The sequence below is a fragment of the Telopea speciosissima genome, chromosome 2 (assembly GCF_018873765.1).
Source record: "Telopea speciosissima isolate NSW1024214 ecotype Mountain lineage chromosome 2, Tspe_v1, whole genome shotgun sequence".
Taxonomy (NCBI): domain Eukaryota; kingdom Viridiplantae; phylum Streptophyta; class Magnoliopsida; order Proteales; family Proteaceae; genus Telopea; species Telopea speciosissima.
Genome location: NC_057917.1, coordinates 20,846,998 through 20,870,193, shown reverse-complemented (window position 1 = coordinate 20,870,193; position 23,196 = coordinate 20,846,998). Strand labels below are relative to the sequence as shown.

At 39.2% G+C, this 23,196-nt stretch overlaps 2 long non-coding RNA genes across 2 annotated transcripts; both read left to right on the top strand.

Annotated features, from left to right (window-relative positions):
* Positions 1 to 8,632: 8,632 nt before the first annotated feature.
* Positions 8,633 to 15,192, top strand: LOC122653090. Its single transcript, XR_006331706.1, has 5 exons — positions 8,633 to 8,779; positions 8,892 to 8,939; positions 9,021 to 9,162; positions 12,753 to 12,756; positions 15,180 to 15,192. It is a non-coding gene; the product is annotated as an uncharacterized LOC122653090 (long non-coding RNA).
* A 6,751-nt stretch (positions 15,193 to 21,943) lies between these two features.
* LOC122653091 lies at positions 21,944 to 22,899 on the top strand. Its single transcript, XR_006331707.1, has 3 exons — positions 21,944 to 22,033; positions 22,589 to 22,636; positions 22,716 to 22,899. It is a non-coding gene; the product is annotated as an uncharacterized LOC122653091 (long non-coding RNA).
* The last annotated feature ends 297 nt before the right edge of the window (positions 22,900 to 23,196 follow it).

Sequence of the window (23,196 nt, the reverse complement as noted above, 5' to 3'; positions counted from 1 at the left end):
CATCCAAGCCATTAACACCTCTAAACAGCTTAAAAACATTTCCTTAGCATCATCTCCTTCATTTTCACAAGAATTCACCTAAACCCTGAAAAGCACAAGAAAGCACCGAGTAACTCTGTCCAATGTGGTAAAATGTATAATTTATGCCCTAAGATTTCACACATAAATGTGCTCATCAACCAATCTTTTCCCTACTCAGTTTTCTCATATTTTTTCAGATAAATTCAATAAAAGCTAATTATTAATTAGAAATTAAAAATTATAAAGAGAGTGAAATAATTCCATTTTTTGTTGAACAATCTATAAAACCCCACTTTCCAATGTATAAAATAATCCCATCTTATCTTACCCCAAAAAAAAAATTATATTATCCATTATTCCTTGAACAATCGATAATCCCCCCATATTAATTGTTATAATTTTGAAAATACCCTTCATTAATTATTAATTATTAATTGTTATAATTTTCAGCTAATTTAAATTCTTCCTCCATTAATAAACCCCCTCAATGTTACATTAATCATTCTTTTATAAAAATTAAGGGACCAATTGTTTCCCTACTCAGTTTTCTCACGTTTTTTCAGATAAATTCAATAAGAGATAATTATTATTAATTATTAATTATAAATTACAAATTAGAAAGAGGGAGTAAAATAATCTCATTTTTCGTTGAACAATCGATAAACCCCCCTCAATTAATTGTTATAATTTTTAGTTAAATTCAATTCTTCCTCCATTAATAACATCTTATCTTAAAAAAAAAAATTTAAAAATATTACAATATTATCCATGATAAGCCTCCCCTTGATGTTGCATTAATTAAGATCATATCCATTAATAGCATCTTATGTTCCTCCCTTTGTTGATTCCTCTCAAGCTCGAAGAAAGAGGGCTACCCAAAACAATGCCTTCAACACTGAGGATGAAGACTATGATGAAAGTGGAGAAGAGGATGAAGACTACAATCCTGAAACAGGTGAAGGATCTTCTAGTTCATCTGGTGACAGAAAAATTATGATGGACTACATGGAGAAGACAACTGGGCGGCTCGATGAGATGGACAAGAAGCTTGATTCCATTGTTTATGATCTCTCTTGCATCACTAGCTACTTCAACATGCCTCTTCCTCCCGCCCCTTAGTTTTTATTCTCTCTCTGATGACTCTAAACAATTTTAATTTGGGTTGTAATAATTCTAGATTTGCACTCTTTACTTTTCTTTCAGTTTGCAGTACTCCCTAGAACTATAAGTATTTTTGCTGATATGGATTATATGGTTTTAATCTTTTTTCAGTACCTATGGTTGCTATTCTTATTTCATTTTAATGCATATGTTTAGGGAGAGTATGCTTATGGTTATGTAGATTTTATCTGTTATTATTTTTGTTGTTGACAAAGGGGGAGAAGAATCATGATTTGGTGGATCTTACAATGTTTATATTTAATGTTTTGAAATTATAATGGTGATGCATGAGTTGCTTGTCTTATTTATTATCACTGCATTATGCCTGTTATAGCCAAATCATGCATTTGTCATCATCAAAAAGGAGGAGATTGTTGGGAAAATACTTTCCTCCCTTCATAAATGTTTTGATGATAACAAAAAGAGTTGGCCCAAGCCATTGTGTTTTATTATGTCAACATGTTTGATGGAATAATAAAGAAAAACAAGTCAAGGCATAAAACACGAGGAAGCTCAAGACAAAGCATGAAGAGATAAAGACTGTGAAGAATTTACAAGATACTCAAGTAAAGTAGCTCTTGAAGAACAGATTATTTGAAGCTTGAAGAACATCTCTTGAAGAAATCAAGTTGAAGACTTAAATGAAGATGCTTGTACACACACACACTTGCATAATTGTAATTGCATACATATAAATGAATTTGCATTTGCATCATATAGAGACTCTAGGAAGGTACTCAAAGACCTTAGAAGTCCTTAGCATTCGTTGGGAAAAGACTGTACCAAAGATCATCAGAGACAGGCACTCAAAATGCCTCAAAAACCCAAACGTTCGGGCAACCGGTTGACTGGCTACAGAGCCAAATCAACCGCTAGAAACAGTGAGCAACTGGTTTCAACTGGTTCCCCCAAACGGTTGCCCAACGCCTACCGGTCGCACAACCAGTCGATCGACTATCAATCACCTGGACATGAAAGGTCCCAACGGCTCTATTTTCCCCAATGGCTATATTTAGCGGTCGACCAACAGAACCAAGCGATCGACCGATTGGACTAAAAACTAACTGTTTTATAGCTATTTGAGTACTTTTGACACATGGTTTTTGAGCATTAAATGATGCCTATAAATACCAAACATGTCAAACCTTTACCATTACTACAATCCAAAAAGATTACTTTATTGTGAGGTGAAAAAGTCAATTCAAGCTCTTAGTGTTATTATTTCAAGTCAAGAAAAGACAGACACTCAAAATGCCTTAAAAACCCAAACGATCGGGAAACCGGTCAATCGACTGCAGAGCCAAATCGACTGCTAGAAATAGTGAGCAATCAGTTTCAACCGATTCCCCCAAATGGTCACCTAACGCCTGTTGGTCGTACAACCGGTTGACCAAGTATCGATCGCCTGGACATGAAAGGTCCCAATGGCTATATTTAGTGGTCGATCGACAAAACCAAACAATCGACTGATTGGGCTAAAAACTAGCCTTTTTATAGCTGTTAGAGTAATTTTGACACATGATTTTTGAGCATTAAATGATGCCTATAAATACCAAATATGTCAGACCTTTATCATCACTATAATTCAAAAAGATTACTTTATTGTGAGGTGAAAAAGTCAAATCAAGCTCTTAGTGTTGTTATTTCAAGTCAAGAAGAAAGCTTAGTTACATAAGCTTGACATTATCATTCAAAGCCTCATCTTCTTCTAGTATAAAGCTCAAAGGTTAAGCATCTTCATACTATTCATTGCATATTCACAATTGCATTGCAAGAAGTAAGTTGGAGCACTTCTTGCTTAGGTAACATTTCCTTTTAATTTCTCTTGTTAATTAATTTCTTACTCTTGAATCAGGTTGATTCTAGACGAGTAAGGTGTGTTTACATTTTTCTAAACTGTAATTAGGTTTTGTAAGGGATTCTCTTATCCTTAAGAGATTTTGGGATTTTCTTATCCATAAAAAATTATAAGATCCTCTTATCCTGGTAAAAAGATTTGTAAAAGTGTTTTCCCCACCTATTGTACTGAAAGGGAAAAGATTAGTAAAATTCTCTCAAGGTTGAGAGGAGCGGATGTAGACCCAAGGTTGAGTCGGACCACTATAAATGTTTGTGTCTCTCTTGTTTTAATTTACTTTATATTATACTATCTCGAATCTCTAGTATAATTTTAAAAGAGTAAAAATTCCACTAAGGTAACCTATTCACCCCCTCTAGGTTATCCAACAGTCTAATGCCATGACAAAGGGTTTCTCTCCTGAAGTGTTTGAAAAACACATAGAGGGCATGAGTTTAAAATGTATGAAAAATTGACTTTGATGTACAAGTGGGAGATTGTTGGATTTATGTGTCCATCAATCCCAGTTTAGTTTGGATCAAACCATTTATACATTTTGTCACATACGATATAAACTTTAGAGCATTATGTATCCTTAAGTTTACACTTAAAATGGTAATCACGACTAGGGTTTGGACTGAGCACCCTTATCATATGGTCGTCTCATTGGGTACGCCTAGACATGTTGATGTCAGGGTACAAATGCGAGTGCACATATGGACATGTATTAGCAAAGAATCTTTTTGTATCGATTCCTTCATGTGTTACTTCCAGATGTAGGTATGAGATAGACATGTGTCACCTAGACCCAGTACCTGAGTGGGCCTTGTCACTGTGAAATGTGAACACATACTTTGGTTTGTCAATGACTTAGGTTCTAAGAACAAAACCCGATGTTCTGGGAATGTGCCAACATTTTATGAGTGAAAGAGTTACTCAACATGATCTCCACTGTCCGATTGGGGAACGTCAAGAGAAAGATTGTCTAATGGATAGTTGGATCAAAATCTGGATTCAGTACCATTTTAGAAATGGTTTGCAAACATATTTTCACATAAAATGATACTTATATGTGTATTTTAAATTGAAGCGTTTAGTTGGTTTGCGGATCGATCACATACATAGATACTCTAATACCAACATGTACTATAGAATGGGATTTGGCAGTATTTCAATACATATCCTATATTCCATAATGACGATGTTGATTAATGGAGGGTTAGTACATGATAAGATGTTATTATGTAATGGTAATTTTGGGATTTACTAATTAAATAATTGATTTATTTAATTTAATGGATTTGATGCAACTATTTTTATTGTCCATTAAAATTAAATTAATTAATTATTTACTTTTCCTTCTAGATTTTGTTTCTTCACTAATTAGAAACACACTAGGAAAGAATGTTGAAATTCAAGTCATCTTGGTGGAGAGAGAGAGTCAGACTCTTACAAGGAAAACAAGATTTTAAACCAAAAGGAGGAGAGTCGGCCATGAAATGCTTGGGTTGGGCCGGGCCTTTTAAAACCCCACTCTACACTGAGTCCCCTTTCTTGGGCCCCTGAAATATCCAACCCATACCCGCCCTCAGGGTCAGGTTGGGCTGACCTTGATTGGCCCTGATCATGGAAGAGGGAAGGGAGATGAATGGGCTGGCTAGGCTGGGAAGAAGAAGAAGAAGAACCAAAAAAAAAGAAAAGAAAAAAGAAGAGGAAGAAAAAGAACAAAAAAAAAAAAAAAAAGGAAGAAAGAATTAAGAAGAAGAAGAAGACAGGGTTGGGCCAGGCCGGGATCAACCCAAGGCCTCAACCTTGACTTGACCTGGCCCAGCCTTGACTCAAGACCAAAAATTCCCAACCCTGACCCACCCTCAGGGCCAAGGTATCTCAACCCAAGCCCTGTTTAGGCTTAGGGCGGGCTCAGGCCAGTAGGGCCAAACTTGCACCCTTGATTGGAAATTTAAAATCAAACTTCACTACGAGGTCACTTATGCATGGGTCATGGGCGTTTGGTACCCCGGTCACAATAGTGACTATAAGACACCTTACAACCTAAAATATGGTACTCAATTATTCTAAAATAGAATAGGGTTCGTACTGCAACCAATAAATACCTTTCAAACCCCCTTTACCCTCCCCCCCCCCTCCACACACACACAAAGAATGCGGGTCCTAATAAATTTTTTTTTTTTGTGTGTAAGGGGCCTCTTAGGAGTCAGAAAAGGATCCACAGAGGGGCCAAAATAGGGATCCAAAAGGGCCATACACTTATTGGAAAGCAAGTAAATAGTACATAATAGTTTTGTAATCAAAGATGCCATTAACGGACTTGATCCACTGACCAAGTCCACTAGCACTCTCCCGAGGGATTAGTGCCAACAAAAAGGATTCTAACTTGGTGTGAAGAATAGACGTAAATCTTGATGCAGATACATTAATCCTCCAAAGAATATGATTTGGATTTAAGTAGAGAAAGTAGAGAATCACCATGATCACTTATTTTGCCTCTTATGGATAAAAAGGGAGAGGGAATAAACATAAGGCCACACACGGCTGATAAGAACTACGAAGGTTGGATACAAAGATCAGCAATTTCTATGAAAGGGAATCATCAATAAGAACCTTTAATTTGTTGGTTTCATGTCATTGCTATATAACCATTTAAATGCACAATGTGACCAATCTATGGGCCAACGGTGTTAAACGGTTCGGTTCTAGTGTATACGGTTTGGTGCAAGATTTTTTAGGTAAAATCAAAATGGAACCGTTTAATAAACAGTTTCACATGTTGAAATTGAAACCATTTATAAATGGTTTTGGTTTCTTCGGTTTTATGAGGTTTTTAAATATTTTTTAATCAAATGGCTACTTTTCATTATATGCTTTTTATTTTTTTTTCTTCAAAATGGAAATATGAATTGAATTCTTATATGTTGTCTTTAAATATAATTGTTTGTTTGTACCATTACATATTTACTAATTATTTTTTTTTTTTTTGATAAGTGGATCATCTTATTGCAAAGGAGGGAAAAAAATATACACAAGACAAGGGCAGCCCTTCAAGCCTTAGGGGCTAAGCTCCCCCAAACTCAAAGGCTCCCGGACTAAGAATCACGACCTAAATCCACTGAATCAACTCCAAAGAACCACAAAAAACACCAAAGAAAATTACAAAAGTCTAAAGACCCCCACACCAATTATATTACTGGCACAATACTACTCTACTTAGAAATACTCCCAATTGAATCTCCTTTATAAAACTTGGTAATCCACTCCGCTTCCACAAGAATACCATTTCCAGGCATTCTAGACGTAGAACAGAGGCTCAAAATAACTCCCCAAATTCTTTTAGTAAAGGAGTACTCAAAAAATAAGTGCTCCCTATTCTCCACTCCCGTACAACAAAAAATACAGTTCGGCGAAACCATCATCTTACATTTCCGGATTTGGTCTTTGGTTGGGAGTCCATCCACCAAACATCTCCAAGTTGTTACCGAATGCCTGGGAATACAGTTAATGAACCATATCGAACCCGCCCAATCCACTTTCGGAGAAGGAGCTGTCACTATGCTCCAAGCCGATTTCGTAGAGAAGGATCCTGAAGGGGAGGCCATCCGTAAGATAGAATCATTCTGAAGATGATTGTGTCTACTAATTCCGGTAAGCTGACCCCAAACCATGGAAAGATCAGATGAAATGGGAGGGCCATGGCTCCACATTCCATCCACCATAATGAATTGCACCAAAGCCAGCCTGTCCAAATCAGCGTCATATCTAATGCGATCCCCAAACCCAAATCTATTGAAAAGGACTCCTTCAGGGTACCAAGGATCCAACCAAAGAAGAGTATCTAAACCATTCCCAATTTTATGATGAATAAAAGGTTCCATACGCACCCTATATTTCAACATTTTTTGCCAAGCCCAGGAGGAGTTTAGGATCGGCTGCACAATCCAAATTGAATCCATTCGCAAGTATTTATGCTGAATCCACTTCACCCAAAGCGAGTCTTTTTTGGAGGCAACCCACCATATCTATTTTAAAATACATGCAACATTCAAATCATTAATTTTTCTCACTCCTTACCCCCTTCAAATTTAGGTTTACAAATATCACCCCAGGCAATGATATGATTTTGGTTTTAAAACTAAGACTGTTTAGTTAAACGGTTTAAGCCTAATCAAACAGTTTAAACTGATGATTTAGAAAACCGTTTAAACCAAAACAAATATTAGTAATATGTAATGACAATAATTAAGCATTAATGGTAACAATAAATAATTATTGTTATTACATATTACTAATATTTGTTTTGCTTAATTATTTTCTAAATGATTTATCATCAGTTTAAACTGTTTGATTAGGCTTAAACCATTTAGCTAAACATTCTTAATTTTAAAACCAAAAACATACCATTTATTAAATGATTTCACAGTTTCGATGCAAAGAACCGATTCAATTTCGGTAAACGATTTCAATTTAATTTTGACACCACACCATACACCTAAGGTGTAAAGCTTGGAGGTATAGGGAGTATTTACTTTTTTTATTTTTATTTTATGAGAAGTGTATTTAATTTGCACTCTTCAGCCACTAGCTATTATGTCTTGGAAACGAAAACAGACAAATATGCTGATAATCCCTTTTGATAATCTTCAGGTTGAGACAATTTAAAAAGTAAGTTCTAAACAAGAAAGAGCCGTGGCCGTGTCATTCGGATGGTCATAGTTGATTGGCATATCTGATAGTCACATGGACCAAACATGTACAATAGTCCCCACCAAAAATAATCCCGACTTTTCATGAACAAATGAAAAGCTTAGATACTGGTTTGGTTTACAGGATTGATGATAATGGTTTAAAGGGTGTACCCAGTGCACAAGGCTCCTGCCACTGTGGGGTCTGGGGAGAGTCATAATGTATGCAGCCTTACCCCTTACTTTCATGGATTCGGATCTTTTACGACGCGGCTGCCCCAATGGCCTGTGCTGCATAGACACAAGGCGGTGCGCAATGTCCCCCACTCGGGCAAGGCGCTCGGGCAGGGATAAGGCGGTCATTGCGCACTGCCTTGTGTCTGCGCAGCACAGGCTGTTGGGGCAGTCGCGCCGTAGACGATCTGGATTGTATTTTCACAGAGAGACTGTTTCCAAACTTGACCCCGTGACCACTTGGTCACAATGGAACAACCTTATCGTTGCACCAAGGCCCGCCCTTTGATGGCAATGGTTTAAGAATTTCATAAAGGAAAACTATTCCATCTTTAGGCTTAATCACCTTTGTTTCTTCATAAATCAATGTCCATCAGTTTACAGAATGCCCTGTGTTTGATAAATAAGAAAGAGATAATCACAGAGGGGCATCCTTGCGTGTGCGTTCCAATGTCAAAGACTGATCAGAAAGAAAGAGATGTAGATATGTATCTCTCTCTCACGCACACATAAAAGAGATGAATGAAGATGACATGATAGGACAATAGGAGGCCAGCCCACTACATAATTGAGATTCGCTTTGGATGATTTCAGAGAAAGCGTGTGCTCCTCTCATGTCCCTCTGTACGACTGTGCCTCATATCTTCCCCTAATTGACAGCCATTTGTGACTTCGTCTATAAATACCAGAGCTCATCAGGCTCTCAAGATATAACAAAAACAAACGAACTTCCTCCAATTATCTGATCTATTCTTCCCTGTTTCATCTTTCTTTTACTCACCATGTCGACCTGTGGCAACTGCGACTGCGCTGACAAGAGCCAGTGCGTGTAAGTGCTCCATTTTAAAGCATCGATCAATGCTTACTTATTTATCCTTTTTCATGTGAACACATGTAACAGTTTATCTGATTTAGCTGATTAATCTGCTTGTGAATTGCAGGAAGAAGGGAAACAGCTACGGAATGGAGATCGTTGAGACCCAAAAGAGGTAAATTTCCTGCTGTTTCAATTTAGTATCTGATTTTTTATGAATGATATGCTGAAGGGCTTCTTGATCTATTGGTTGCAGCTACTATGAAGATGCCGTGGTTGAGGTTATGGCTGCAGCGGAGCACGACGGCAAGTGCAAGTGCGGAGCTGGATGCACTTGCACTTCCTGCACTTGTGGACATTAAACATATGCAGTACTGATATGATACTACAGAATTGTGGTGAATAAGTTGTTGTCCATCTTCCATCTTCTTTGTTTGTAATAATTAATGTTGGGTGTGAGCCATGTCTGCTTTTCCCACATAGTAACCATGTAATGGAATTGTCTAATTTGTTGTCTCTGTTTCCTGTTTAATGGGAATTTAATAATATAGGTATTAGTATACAATCTGATTCCTCAAAATTTTGTCAAAAATATGATTACAAAAGAAAATATATCTGTAGGGAAAAAGATCTTGATGGTGTTTCCTACGGGGGGGGCAGCGTGAGATGACGCCTCTGCCCCCTGGATAGATACCCAGGCATGCTCACCTATTGGAGAGCGTAGGTGTTAGCGAGAATCGTGCAGTGAATATGTGCATGATTTGCACTGCTAAGGAAATAAAATCTCCAGCTCTCTTCTACTCTAATATGGGAAGAAATCTTCCAACAAATATGGAAGGAGATCAAATCATATTGCAAGAATATTGTGCCTTCCATCCTAAGCTGTATTCTTCATCTTTTAAAGGAATCAATTCCTCCCCCAGCAAAGAAAGTTGAATGGGGGAGCTTGCACCGTGGAGTAGGCTTCATGTGTGAAGTTTTCACTTAGCTTCTCACGTGGAGTTCAAACCACGTTAAACCTTGTGTTGGCTTCTCTCTTGTTCTCTTTCTCTTTATTTTTCTTGCATTATCATCTCCATATTGCCGAACATGGTATCAGAGCGTGGATTGAAGCATCGTTCTGGGTGATACGATGGTAATCGGCTTCTATATCAGATAAGTGTTTTTTCGTTTGCTGTTTCGTTACTCTTTGTCATCATGTCTGCTGTTGATGGAACTAAGACCAATAGTGGAGTTGAGGCCAGCAATTGCCTCACCTCTACCTTGTTTAATGGCCGCAACTATTTGCCATGGTCGGGGGCCGTTATGGGCGCCCTTGGAGGGAGATCAAAATTGGTTCACATAACTGGCCAATCTAAGGCACCGGAGCCTACGGATGCTAAGTATGATGAGTTGGTTGCGCAAGATAACCTTGTTACGTCATGGATTTTTAATTCCATGGAATCTGCTACCTATGAGATTTTTGCTTATTCAGAAACTGCCAAGACTTTGTGGGATTCAATTAAAACCATGTTTGGTCACGAGGACAACACATCCCGTGTTTTTGAGTTACAGCAAGAGATTGCTCTCACTGTTCAAGGACCCGATTAGAATTTTACTGATCATCTTGGTAATCTTAAACGGCGATGGGATGAACTCCGTCAATATCGTCCCGTTGCTCAAACTGTTGAAATTTATAAGCAACGGGAGGAACAAGATCGGATTTTCCAATTGCTGGCCAGCATTAGGCCTGAATATGAAGACATTAAAAGGCAAATTTTAATGGGTACAACCCTTCCTTCGTTTGCTACTATATGTGCTATTGTTCAGCGAGAAGAAACTCGCAAACGTGCTATGAATCCCTCTCCCAAGTCTGGAGAAGAAAGCACTGAAAACTTGGCTCATGTTGCTAATTCGAGCCAACAGTCTGGTAATGGAAATCAGTCCAATTCCGGCAAGGGGAAAGGCAAGCCTCATAATTCTAAATATCATTGTGATCACTGCGATAAAGATGGCCATACTAAAGATAGGTGTTGGTCCTTGTATCCACATCTCCGCACTTCCAAAAACAAAGGGAATGATGCTAAAACTGCCACTGTGGAGACCAAGGATAATACACCTACAGATCTCCAAGCCTCTCTTGGAAAATTAAGCCAACAATTGCAGCAACTTTTGAAGAGTAGCAGCACCACCGAGGTCAGTAACGCTGCTGCCACCTCTGGTAAGGCTTTATCTGCCCTCTCCTCCTTGTCTACTACTCAATTTATTATTGATTTAGGTGCTACAGAACACATGTGTTGCACCTCTGATTGTTTGGCTGATTTATGCAATGTGACCAAAAATTCTTATCCTCCTATAACTGTGGCCAATGGTGCCCAAATATCGGTTCAAGGAAAAGGACATCTGAATTTATTTTCAACTATTTCTGAAGTTTTATTTGTTCCTCATCTGTCTTCCAATTTATTATCTGTTGGGAAACTTACCAAAGAACTAAACTGTGATGCTGTGTTTTCTCCTACTAAGGTCACTTTCCAGGACAGGTCCACAGGGAGGACGATTGGTGAAGGAAAATTTCATAACAATCTCTATATTCTTGAAGTTGGAAAATAGGCTTTGGTTGCACAAAGTAAAGAGAGTTTGTCTCAATTATGGCACTGGCGCATGGGGCACCCCTCTGATAGAGTGCTTCAGTCTATTAATTCTGAATTTACTATTGATTCTAGTTATTGTGATACATGTCGGTATGCAAAACAGCATAGACTGCCTTTCATTTCTAGTACTCACAGATGTACTATTTTATTTGAAATTATTCATTCGGATATGTGGGGTACAACCCCAATTGATTCTCGGGATGGGTTCCGTTATTTCGTGACGTTTATTGATGATATGTCACGAGCCACTTGGTTATATTTAATGACTTCTAAAAATGAAGTCCTCTCTATTTTTCAAGACTTTTGTCAGATGGTTAAGACCCAGTACAACACCCAAGTGAAGCTTTTGAGCACTGATAACGGGACGGAATACAAAAATCGTCCCTTTGAAACCTTTCTTAAAGAACAGGGCATTATCCATCAAAATACTTGTGTTGGCACCCCTCAACAGAATGGGGTTGCCGAGCGCAAGAATCGACACCTTCTTGAGGTGACTCGATCGTTATTATTTCATGGGAATCTCCCTAAGGAGTATTGGTCCGATGCTGTTTTGGCTAGCTGTTACTTGATTAATCAACTACCTAGCAAGGTGTTGAAAAATAAGTCTCCTAAGGAGGTGTTGCTGGGACGACCTGTTGATATCTCCCATCTTCGTGTTTTTGGGTGTGTGTGTTTTGTCCATACACCAGGAGGCAAACTTGATTCTCATGCTCAAAAATGCATTTTTCTTGGATATTCTACTGTTAAGAAGGGTTATAAGTGCTATGACCCCTCCTCCAAGAAATTGTTTATCTCACGAGATGTAATTTTTAATGAGAATCGATTGTTTTTTCCTACTAGGGACCAAATTCAGGGGGAGAACATGCAGATGGAGAATGATTATAGTGCTTTTGATATTAATGAATTTGCCCCTGCTACTCTGGTTATTAATGAGAATCTTGACAACCTCGACCAAGGAGGTCTTGATCAAGGCCATGACAATCACAATCTCAATCAAGACTTAGTCATAACTAATGGTGACAATCCCAATCAAGACTTGGAAACCACTGTGAATCCTACTCTTGAGCTCAATCTTGTACCTTTACGAAGGTCCACTCGGGTTACTCAACCCTCAACAAGACTTAAAGATTTTGCTACCTATAGTACCAAATTTCCGATTCAAGCCCACGTGTGCTATGATAAACTTGGGTCGGAGTTTATTAGCTTTATCTCTGCTATTGATGCACATAGAGAACCTAGCACCTTCCTTGAGGCTAGAGGTGATCCCATATGGGTGGCTGCTATGAAAGAAGAGCTTGATGCCCTTAAGAAAAATCACACATGGGATGTTGTTCCCTTACCAGAAGGGAAACGGCCAGTGGGGTGCCGTTGGATCTATAAGATCAAATACAAGAATGATGGAACCATTGAGCGCTACAAAGCGCGGTTAGTAGCAAAAGGATATACCCAAACTTATGGGGTAGATTACAAGGAGACATTTGCTCCAGTTGTAAAAATGAATACTGTCAGGGTTTTAATGTCTATTGCAGTTAACTGTGGGTGGTCTTTATTCCAGATGGATGTCAAGAATGCGTTCCTTCACGGTGACTTGGAGGAAGAAGTCTACATGGACCTTCCACCTGGACACCCTCAAGAAAGCCAGACTGGTTGGGTATGCAAACTCAACAAAGCCATTTATGGTCTTAAACAATCACCTCGTGCTTGGTACGGGAAATAGAGTTCTGCTTTTAAGAAGGGTGAATCTGATTCCTCGTTGTTTGTCAAAAGAGGGGTCAAAGGAACTGTCATGGTCCTTGTTTATGTGGATGATCTCGTTATTACAGGAAGTGATGTGCATGAAATAGAAGTGCTAAAGCAGCGATTGAATGAGAAGTTTGCCATCAAAGATTTGGGGCAACTTCGATACTTTCTAGGAATCGAAGTGGCCAGTTCCAGCAAGGGCTTATTTATTTCCCAACGGAAATATGTGTTGGACTTACTGAAAGAAACAGGAAAGTTGGGAGCCAAACCTGCTGATACGCCCATGGATTACAACAGTAAATTTGTTAAAAATGACAAACCTCTTCAAGACATTGGTCGATTTCAGAGACTTGTTGGTCGTCTAATCTATTTGACAATTACCAGACCTGACATAACTTATGCTGTAAGTTATGTTAGTCAGTTCATGCACTCTCCTACTGATGGGCATATGGAACTCGTCGATCGAATTCTTCGTTATCTAAAATCTTGTCCCGGTCGAGGAGTCTTGATGCAGAAAAATGGACACACTGAGATTGTAGGATATGTTGATGCGGACTGGGCAGGAAGTCCACAAGACTGTAAATCCACTACTGGTTTTTGCACATTTGTAGGGGGAAATTTGGTGACTTGGAAAAGCAAGAAACAAAAGGTTGTTGCTCGGTCTAGTGCTGAGGCCGAATACCGAGCCATGGCTTCCGCTACTAGTGAACTTGTTTGGCTTCGTCTGCTTCTTCAAGATCTCAGGTTTGAAAATGCTTTAGGTACTCCCTCAAAATTATTCTGCGACAATCAAGTTGCAATACACATAGCTTCAAACCCTGTCTTTCATGAGCGTACGAAGCATATAGAGGTTAACTATCACTTTGTTCGAGAGAAGGTTCAAGCCAAGATAGTCGAGACCCCTTATATCCATAGTAGTGATCAACTTATAGATGTCTTTACGAAGGCCCTACCAAAGGGAATTTTTCAAGTTCTGCTGTCCAAGTTGACCTCCGAAGATATCTTCGCCCCAACTTGGAGGGGGAGTGTTAGCGAGAATCGTGCAGTGAATATGTACATGATTTGCACTGCTAAGGAAATAAAATCTCTAGCTCTCTTCTACTCTAATATGGGAAGAAATCTTCCAACAAATATAGAAGGAGATCAAATCATATTACAAGAATATTGTACCTTCCATCCTAAGCTATATTCTTCATCTTTTAAAGGAATCAATTCTTCCCCCAGCAAAGAAAGTTGAATGGGGGAGCTTGCATTGAGGAGTAGGCTTCATGTGTGAAGTTTTCACTTAGCTTCTCACATGGAGTTCGAACCACGTTAAACCTTGTGTTGGCTTCTCTCTTGTTCTCTTTCTCTTTATTTTTCTTGCATTATCATCTCCGTATTGCCGAACAATAGGAAACACCACCAAGTAGAGAGATCTCTTGCCCTTAGAAGTATATATATATATACTAGCCTTCGAAAGTATTTGGTTGCAAGTAAAAGGGACTGAAATCCCTTCTGAAATTGCACAAAGAAAAATCACTTCTAAAAAAAATTTTAAAAAGAAAAGAAAAAGAAAGATTTTGTAATCTTGATTGTATAACATACCTAAAACTCTTAGCTTATTTGGTAAATATTTTTTTAAATATAAATATTATTTTAGTTTTCTCAAATCAAAGGAATTTGATTGCAAATAGAATGATGATTACAAAATTATTATGTTTTAGAGTTATTTATATCATCAAGTGAGATACATCCCTCAAGGTGTCATTCACCAAAAAAAAAAAAAAATCCCCCAAGGTGTAGAAAAAATTCGTAATTTAATAATCAAATTTAATATATTTTAGAATTTGTTTTTTGCTAAAGATGAGCAAAAGAGTATATTAATAACGAAAGAATGATGTAAACGATTATAGTCTAGGCATACACAAGTTGAAACAAATAGAAAAATTAATCTTGACGCTACCTTCGATAATACCATCAACATAGAGCAAGACTAACTAATTGACTATACAGACACATTGCCATTAGCAGTCTCTATAGCCATTAAATAGTAATTAATAAAGAACCATCAATTAACTATCCAGTACATCCCAAGGGATGTGATGATCAACAAAATTTGGATGAGAATCCCAATAAAGAATCCCTTACAAAGTAGTTCCCTTTTTTACCAGCATATCAACAACATTATTGACTTCTCTAAAGCAATGACTAATTCTCCAAATAATAGATGACAGATAACTTAGAAGATATTGCCACTGTTGCACAACTAGCCAAAGAATTGATTCACACTAAACTGAAGATACAACTCCTTGAGTCACATTTTATCCATAGATTGGTGATATTTTTCTCCTTGGGAAGACATACTCCTGTTATAATGGCGCTGAACTCTGCATAGAAATTTGATTTAATTCCCAATAAATGAGCAAAGTAGCCTGTGAGGACAAATGGCCATGGTAGGGGTTAAATCATTATGTGTCCTCCACCTGAACCCTCTTTGGGGAAAAAGAAAGAAGTGAATTGAATATAGGAATCGCCACCTAGAGGAGGGTCTAAGACCTATAATTTTTAAAAAATGACTCTCTTGTAAGGTCCTTTGGGGATTGATCGGTCCATTGGTTTGGGTACAGGTCAACGGTCCGGGGAAAGTATTAGGCACCCCGTCCGCCCGATCTAGTCGATCTTTCTATTACTTGGTTGGGTAAGAGTGTAACATGCTTTTGGGTAGGAGTATTTTCAAAGAAAAGTGAGAAAAAAATGGTTAAGTACAAGGAGGGATAGTGGGATATACCTGAAAGCTTGGTTGCATGGTAAAAGTTAGTATACATGAAAGTAAAGGCAGGTAAATCAAAGTAAAGAAATCTAAATGTGTATAATACATGTGGTGACATAAATGACAAGGAGATGTAGAGTGAGATTTATGGCCTATATGACAAAGGCATGATGACAAAAACATAAGAAAAAAAGGTTGACTATTCTAATGTGCATGAATGCATGAGTTAAAGCAAAAGGGAAAATATCAAGCATGAATACGCCATGCATGGGGAAAAAAGGGATTTGGGATCATGCATGATGGTGAGATATAATGACACAAAGTATCTAAAAATAAGAAGGCACAGGCGAGAGTGTATGAACATAGAATCACATGAAAAATTCAGCAAGTACAATATAGTAAGAGAAAAGTAGTGGGAGTCTTAGTCTACAAAGGATGAGGATCATGTTTAAAGATTATTAAGACAACAAAAGAGCCTGTGTGTGATCACCAACTAAAGATATGGTATCACACGCCTTAAGTGAAGATGCAAAATAAAAAGTAAGAGAAAGGTGATAAATTTGGTGGAAGAAGGTTGAGTGTTGGAGTGTTACCTAGTTAGAAGAGGTTTGTGTGAAGAAAGAGTGGGGGCTTCCATTTTATAACTCAGGGGTAAAGTGCTTGGAGACAATTTCACCTTTGATATAGGTTGCTCTTGATCTCCCTTGGACAACACCTTGTTGTAGCAAGCAAAAACCAAGTGTTGGTGTTTCTAAGCTATGAACTAAGAACTAAAAATTCAAGGACCAAGTAGGGGACGCTCCTCAACGTGAGAGGAGGTGTATTTATAGTTGTAGATGGGTGTGTCTACTCCCGAATTCGTGCTTAGATCATAGATTTGATCCGGATCATTGGTGAAGCATCAGAATGGTTGTCTTTGCCTCAACAGTAGGTTTTTTATCAGAGTTATGACCAATGGGGTGCGGAAAAGTGGTTTGTTTTCAAAGTTAGGATTTATTGGGGCCTAAGAGAGCCAAAATATGCATCCAAGTTGCCAAATATGAGTTTGGTCACAAAAGGAAGTGAAATTGGAGCTAAACATGACAAGTTTGGGTATCTCGAATTTTCATAGAATCGACATTGAAGTGGGATCAAGTTGACATCGAGCTACTATCAATGAACAATTTTCAATGTCGGTGGTGGTATTTTTAGATGTTGGTTGGAATGGTTATGAGTGTCGAAGGTTCATAGACATTCAAACAACTCTGTTCGACATTCAAGGGGAATGGGTTGATGTCAGTGGAAGGTGAGGTCGATGTCGACTCGGGGCCTTCGAATGTTCGCTCCAAGTTTTAGTGTCGACAAGGCTTTTAGGACTGTCTGAGCTAGTTCTGTGCTGGTCCAGACTTGTTCCAAAGAGGAATGGGTTGGGTCTAGCCCTTCCAAGGGCAGTTTGGAGTGTCCCAGGACTCTAGTTTTGGCTTCGATGAAGGTTTATAGGGTTTTCCCTTTCTGGGGTATTGTCGGTGAACGATCTATGGACGAAGTCGGGAAGTGCACACTTACGCTACATCTACAAACACATTGACTCTACGCCTTGGATGATCCTCATCATCGTCATTGGAAGCCTTTAAGAAAAATGACAAAATAAGGTGTCTACAGAATGCCCCTCTTTGACTGAGACTGTAGAACAGGTGGAAGTCAAAGAAGTGATTCTTAAACACTTCAAATTGTCAAGGGTTAAACAAAATCTCACCAATGCCTTGCTTATGGGCACTAGAGCAACGAAAACATACTTGCATGTGCAGCTCCATCAGATGAACTAGTGGGGCGTCAGGGTGACTATTTCGGTTGGCTCGTCAATCTTTAAAACTTTTCCGATAGCTCCTGCAATAGATCTAAGGCATGATTCATTAAAGAAATTCAAAGGAAGATGAGGGAGAGAGATCCACACTGGTGCCAATGCAAATTCAGTTGCTGGATTAAACCAAGGCACTGGCTAGGTAACAAAATTACCGATAGTATGGGATCTTCCGTCAAGAGTATACTCGTAATTTTCTTTAAATGCGTGACTGGTGCAGTGAGAATGTACAAGCTTTGCCATTTCGGGGACCATTAGGAATTTGGTGATTGTATAGTCATTGTTGTTGCATGGGTACTGGGAAAATATAATCTTGTACAACTTCTGCTAGTTAGGGCGTTCTGGGAAGTGGGTGACTATGGCTCTGTCGTTAGGGCGCACTGGGAAATAATTGAGGAGCATTGTCGTAATTTTGCCATTGCTGATTGTATAGTACTTGCCCTGGTTGAGGGCATACTAAGAATTTCACCCCGAATGAGCGTGCATAGTAATTTCCGGTGCACAGGCGTGATTTGGAGCAAAACAAAACTGGTAGTTGTCATGGATTGGGCGTGATTGGTGTTAATTTGTTCGGAGTTGTGGGCCACATGGAAGAGGTGTATTGGCATATCGAACGTACCAAGTCACCATGTGGGTGGACCCGCTGATTCAAAATTTGAATTTGACGCCAAAATGTGTTGGTCGACATTGAAAAATGGTTGTCAGTTCCGCGCGGATTTGCCCATATGAAATACAAAGAGGCACCTTCCATTTTCGTTTCTCATCTTTGTCTCTTCCAGTTCTAAGTGTTTCCATGGAGTTTTTTTCACCATTTTAGGCCGTTTGTAAGCATTTGTGACCCAAATTCTTTGTTCTTGGGCTTAAATCGATCGTCTCTCTTCCCTCTTTGTTTCTTTGTAAGTGGAACTTTGAGTAAAACCAAGACTTTTTGGGATTTCTCTTTATTTCCTTTTTTTTTCTTGTTCTTTCTGTTCTTTATCCATCTCCACAATTTCTGGGAGAGACAAGGGCAAGAGATCATTGGTGCATAGTAATGACAATCCTCCTCCGAAGAGACCTCGGAGCACGAGCATCGTGATACACGAGGCAAGTGATCCTGCTACCTGCCCTGCTCATCTAGTGGATGTGGATCTTGATGAGGGTCTATTGAGCGATTGTGAGGAGTCGACTAGGGCTCCCTAGTATGAGGGCCACCTTCTCTGAGACTCTCCCATGCATCTCTGCAACAATGCATGGGAACCACCTCAGGTAATTCGAATTATTTTACTGTGTATTGGATGTTCTGTGCTTTGTATGTTAATGAATTCCCCTGCAATTATTCATGCTTTCCTACCTCGAGATAGCATGTTAGTCTTGCATTGGTAATTAGCTTGTGATTCCCATTTTTGTGATGGTTCTGATGATGGTGCTTTGTAATACAATCAATTCCCAGGGGTGTTAAGAATTTTGTACTCCACTGAAGGTGATCTTGTTGGACTATAAATAATTTTCCTCTTTTGCTGTTGTGGGTCCAAACTGAGACCATGTGTGTGTTTATCTTGATGTTTCTGTGGAAGTTATTGCCTATTTGATCCACTGGGGATGATCGTGCTTGACTGTGTCTTAGTCTAGGGTTTGACCTTGGGTCTCTTGTACATGTACATATTCTGATCTGTGTGACCCAAATTTGAACCCTAGATGCTTCCCATGCCTTGCATATCATCTTTGGGGTATCCTTTGATCATGTGTCTTATGGATTTGGTCATGAGTCTTGCCTTATTGCTTCTTTCGTGTTACCTTGTGCAAGAACCTGTGACCGGTTATAAGTACGGGTCATGTAAGACTGTCTTGAGTTGGTACAGGAAATTCTAAAGTGCTAGTGGGGGAGATGGCCATTGCTACACTTTGCTATTTCAACCCTCCTTTTATCGGCATCCGAAGGACTCTCCTTCCTCCTTTTCTGGTCTGTTCTTGGGGTTGCCTCTTAGCGAGGGACTTGACAAGGACTTCCCGATTGAAAGTCACTGCACAAAGAAAGCTAGGGAAACACATCAGTCAAAGAAGTCAAGGGAAAGATACAGTCATAGTAATGTCGTCGTAGATCACCGGGGCTCAACCCATTCTCGGCTAAGACTCTTTCATCCTTCGGCTCATCCTATCGAATTGGGTTCAAGTCTCTCAGAATCAACCCCCTGTTATTAGGTTTGGCATTTGAGCAAGCCATATTAAACCTAAATGGCTCTGCGTCTCTAGCCCATAGGAATTTGGACTTCTATCCATGGATGGAGGACTGCCCAAGCTCGAGCCAATGAAAACCATAGGTCAGAAGTTTTAGGAACAGACCTAAAACCCAAATTGACTTACCCAAACATTGAATGTGTTCCGAGCAACGGTTGCACCGAGCTGGCTGAGCAAAGTTGACACGTCAATGATCAAACTCTCAGCTTGAAAAAGACATTTTACTTCCCCGATCCCATTCGGTACGGAAGGAGTGGGGGCATTTGATATGGATAAATATTGGCTACTCATAAATAGATGCCATGTGGCACGAGGACACGTGTCGAGTATCTTACTTGATTCACGAGACTTGCAATATTCCATATTATACTAGGATTCTTCTTCTTGCGGGCCGAGAAGTTTTACCATTGTCAGACTTTCCCTGGAGGACTCTCCATGATCGTCTCCTACCATGATAGTCTCCTATCAAGATTCGTCTTCCTTATAAGACAACCTACCATCATAGGACTCGAAGCACTGCAACATGTGTCTATGTATCATCCTAATACAAAGGCAAACATCCAGGTATAGGATTGGATAAATTTCAGCCTCTTACACCATTACTCTGCAAATTTGTATTGTTGTCTTTAGAACTAACTTAAGCATCGAAAAGTCCCCCCCTCGGGTGCTCTCTTATGCTCTTTTGCTTCTTGAATCTGCAAGGACGCTCGTTCATGTCATCTGTTTTCGAACAATGACACGCTTTATAAAGCATAACATGCACTCAACGGCACTTGGCGTTGGTGGATTCTATTCCAATCCTTCAACATCGGTAATTTATGTACCTAAGGAGTAAGGCTTGGATGTGTGGAGAGTATTTAATTTGCACTCTTCTTCAGCAACAAACTATTATGTCTTGGAAACAAAAACAAACAAATTTAGAGTTGTCATATCTATGTGGACTTATATGCTGATAATCCCTTTTGATAATCTTCAAGTTGAGACAATTTAAAAAGTAAATTCTAAACAAGGAGGAGCCGTGGCCGTGTCATTCAGAAGGTACAATATTCCCCACCAAAAAAACCCCCAAATTTTCATAAACAAATGAAAAGCTTTGATACAGGTTTTAAAGGGTTGAACTGATATGTAATTCCTGGAATTTCATTTGATATTCATTAATAACAGTGTCACTTTCTCGAATTTTCACCAATAATTTCTTCAATCAAAATCACATACATTAAACTTCAGTATTGGTAGGTAATAGTTTAGTTATCGTAGAGGACATACTTGTTCTTAGGACTCATTTTTCACAGGTTAGGTTTTTGTATGTTCTCCGTTCTCTTAATAGGGAAGCCCATATGCTGGCTACGGATACATCTAGGTTTTGCTTGTCTAAGATGTGGTGATTATCTCCACCAGCTTGTCTTGTGACTCTTGCGTTCTTTTGTAGGCACTCTCCTTCAATGTTTTCTTAACAAATTTTTTGGGTAGCTATTGCTGCCTATCCATGAATATAAAAAATAAATAAAAAAATAAAAAAAAGGGTATTCGATCAATACGTCAAAAGTTTTCGAGTGGAACTCATTATATCAAGTATTTTTATCTATTTCATACTATACTGGTCCAATCAAGCGCCCATCACATTAGGCACATAACAAGGAATCTCATAATGAAAACTATTCCATCTTTAGGCCTAATCACCTTTGTTTCTTGATCAATCAATCACCAATCGTTTAAAGAAACCCTGTTTGAGAAATAAGAAAGAGATAACCACAAACTGGAGTTGGGCTTGATCCTGACTCCACAAAGTGGACTCCTTGCGCGTGCTTTCGAGTTTCTCTCACTCACACAAACAAAAAGATGAATGAAGATGACACGACAGGACAATAGGTGGCCAGCCCACCACATAATTGAGATTCCCTTTGGATGATTTCAGAGAAAGCGTGTGCTCCTCACATGTCCCTCTTGCCTTCCATTTGTGACTTCGTCTATAAATACCAGAGCTCATTAGGCTCTCAAGGTATAACGAATACAAGCGAACTTCCTCTCGACCTTTCACTCACCATGTCGACCTGCGGTAACTGCGACTGCGCTGACAAGAGCCAGTGCGTGTAAGTGCTCCATTTTTTTTTTTTTTAATCTTACTTTTTTAGGGGGAAGGGGAGGGATAGGGATAGGGAGGGGGGAAGGTACCAGCGAGGAGACTCAACCTCAAGACCTCTTGGTGAGCATGAGTATGAAACGCACCACAGCTCACCAGCTACACTAGGCAGCTGTTGGTAGTGCTCCATTTTACAAGCATCTCTATTGCCGAGCTGCCCGGCAGGAACGTGCTGCCCAGACACGGTGCTGCGTGCAAAGACCGCCTTACCCCCACTCGGGCAAAGCGTTTGGGCAGGGTTACAGCGGACATTACGAGCAGCACCGTGTCTGGGCAGCACGGTCCTGCCAGGCAGCTCGATAGTAGAAGATCCAAATTGTGGTTATCTATCTATCCATCTATATCGACATACATGGACAGCGTTTGGTATGCATTCTAAGATAATATCGCATTCCCGAGAATGCAAAATCGATTTAAAATGTATTCAAAGAATGCATACCAAACACAACCCAAGATGACCAACAGTTTATCTGATTCAGTTGATTAATCCGCCTGTAAATTGCAGGAAGAAGGGAAACAGCTGCGGCATCGAGATCGTTGAGACCCAACAGAGGTAGTTTTCTTGTTGTTTCCATTTAGTATCTGATTGTTGATTAATGATGCTGATGGGCTTCTTGATCTATTGCTTGCAGCTACTATGAAGATGCCGTGGTTGAGGTTATGGCCGCAGCGGAGCACGACGGCAAGTGCAAGTGCGGAGCTGGCTGCACTTGCACTTCCTGCACTTGTGGACATTAAACATATGTAGTACTGATATTACAGAATTGTGTGGGGAACAAGAAAATGGGTAACATTAATAGTAAGTGTAGTGAATAAGCTGTTGTCCATCTTCATCTTCTGCGATGGTATAACAAATGTTGGGTATCAGCCATGTCTGCTTCTCACACAGAGTTAGCTGTGCAATGTTATTTCCTAATATAATTGTCTAATTTGTTGTATGTGTTTCTTGTTTAATGGGAATTTAATCATATCGTTATTAGTATACAATTTATAGTTGGAAAATCAGGTTTTTTGGACTGACTCATCTTTTAAAAAACTTGGTGACTCGAAAGAGTCGAACCCGGTCAGAATGAGTTAAGTATTTTTATTTGCTTTTGAATTATTAAAATAGAT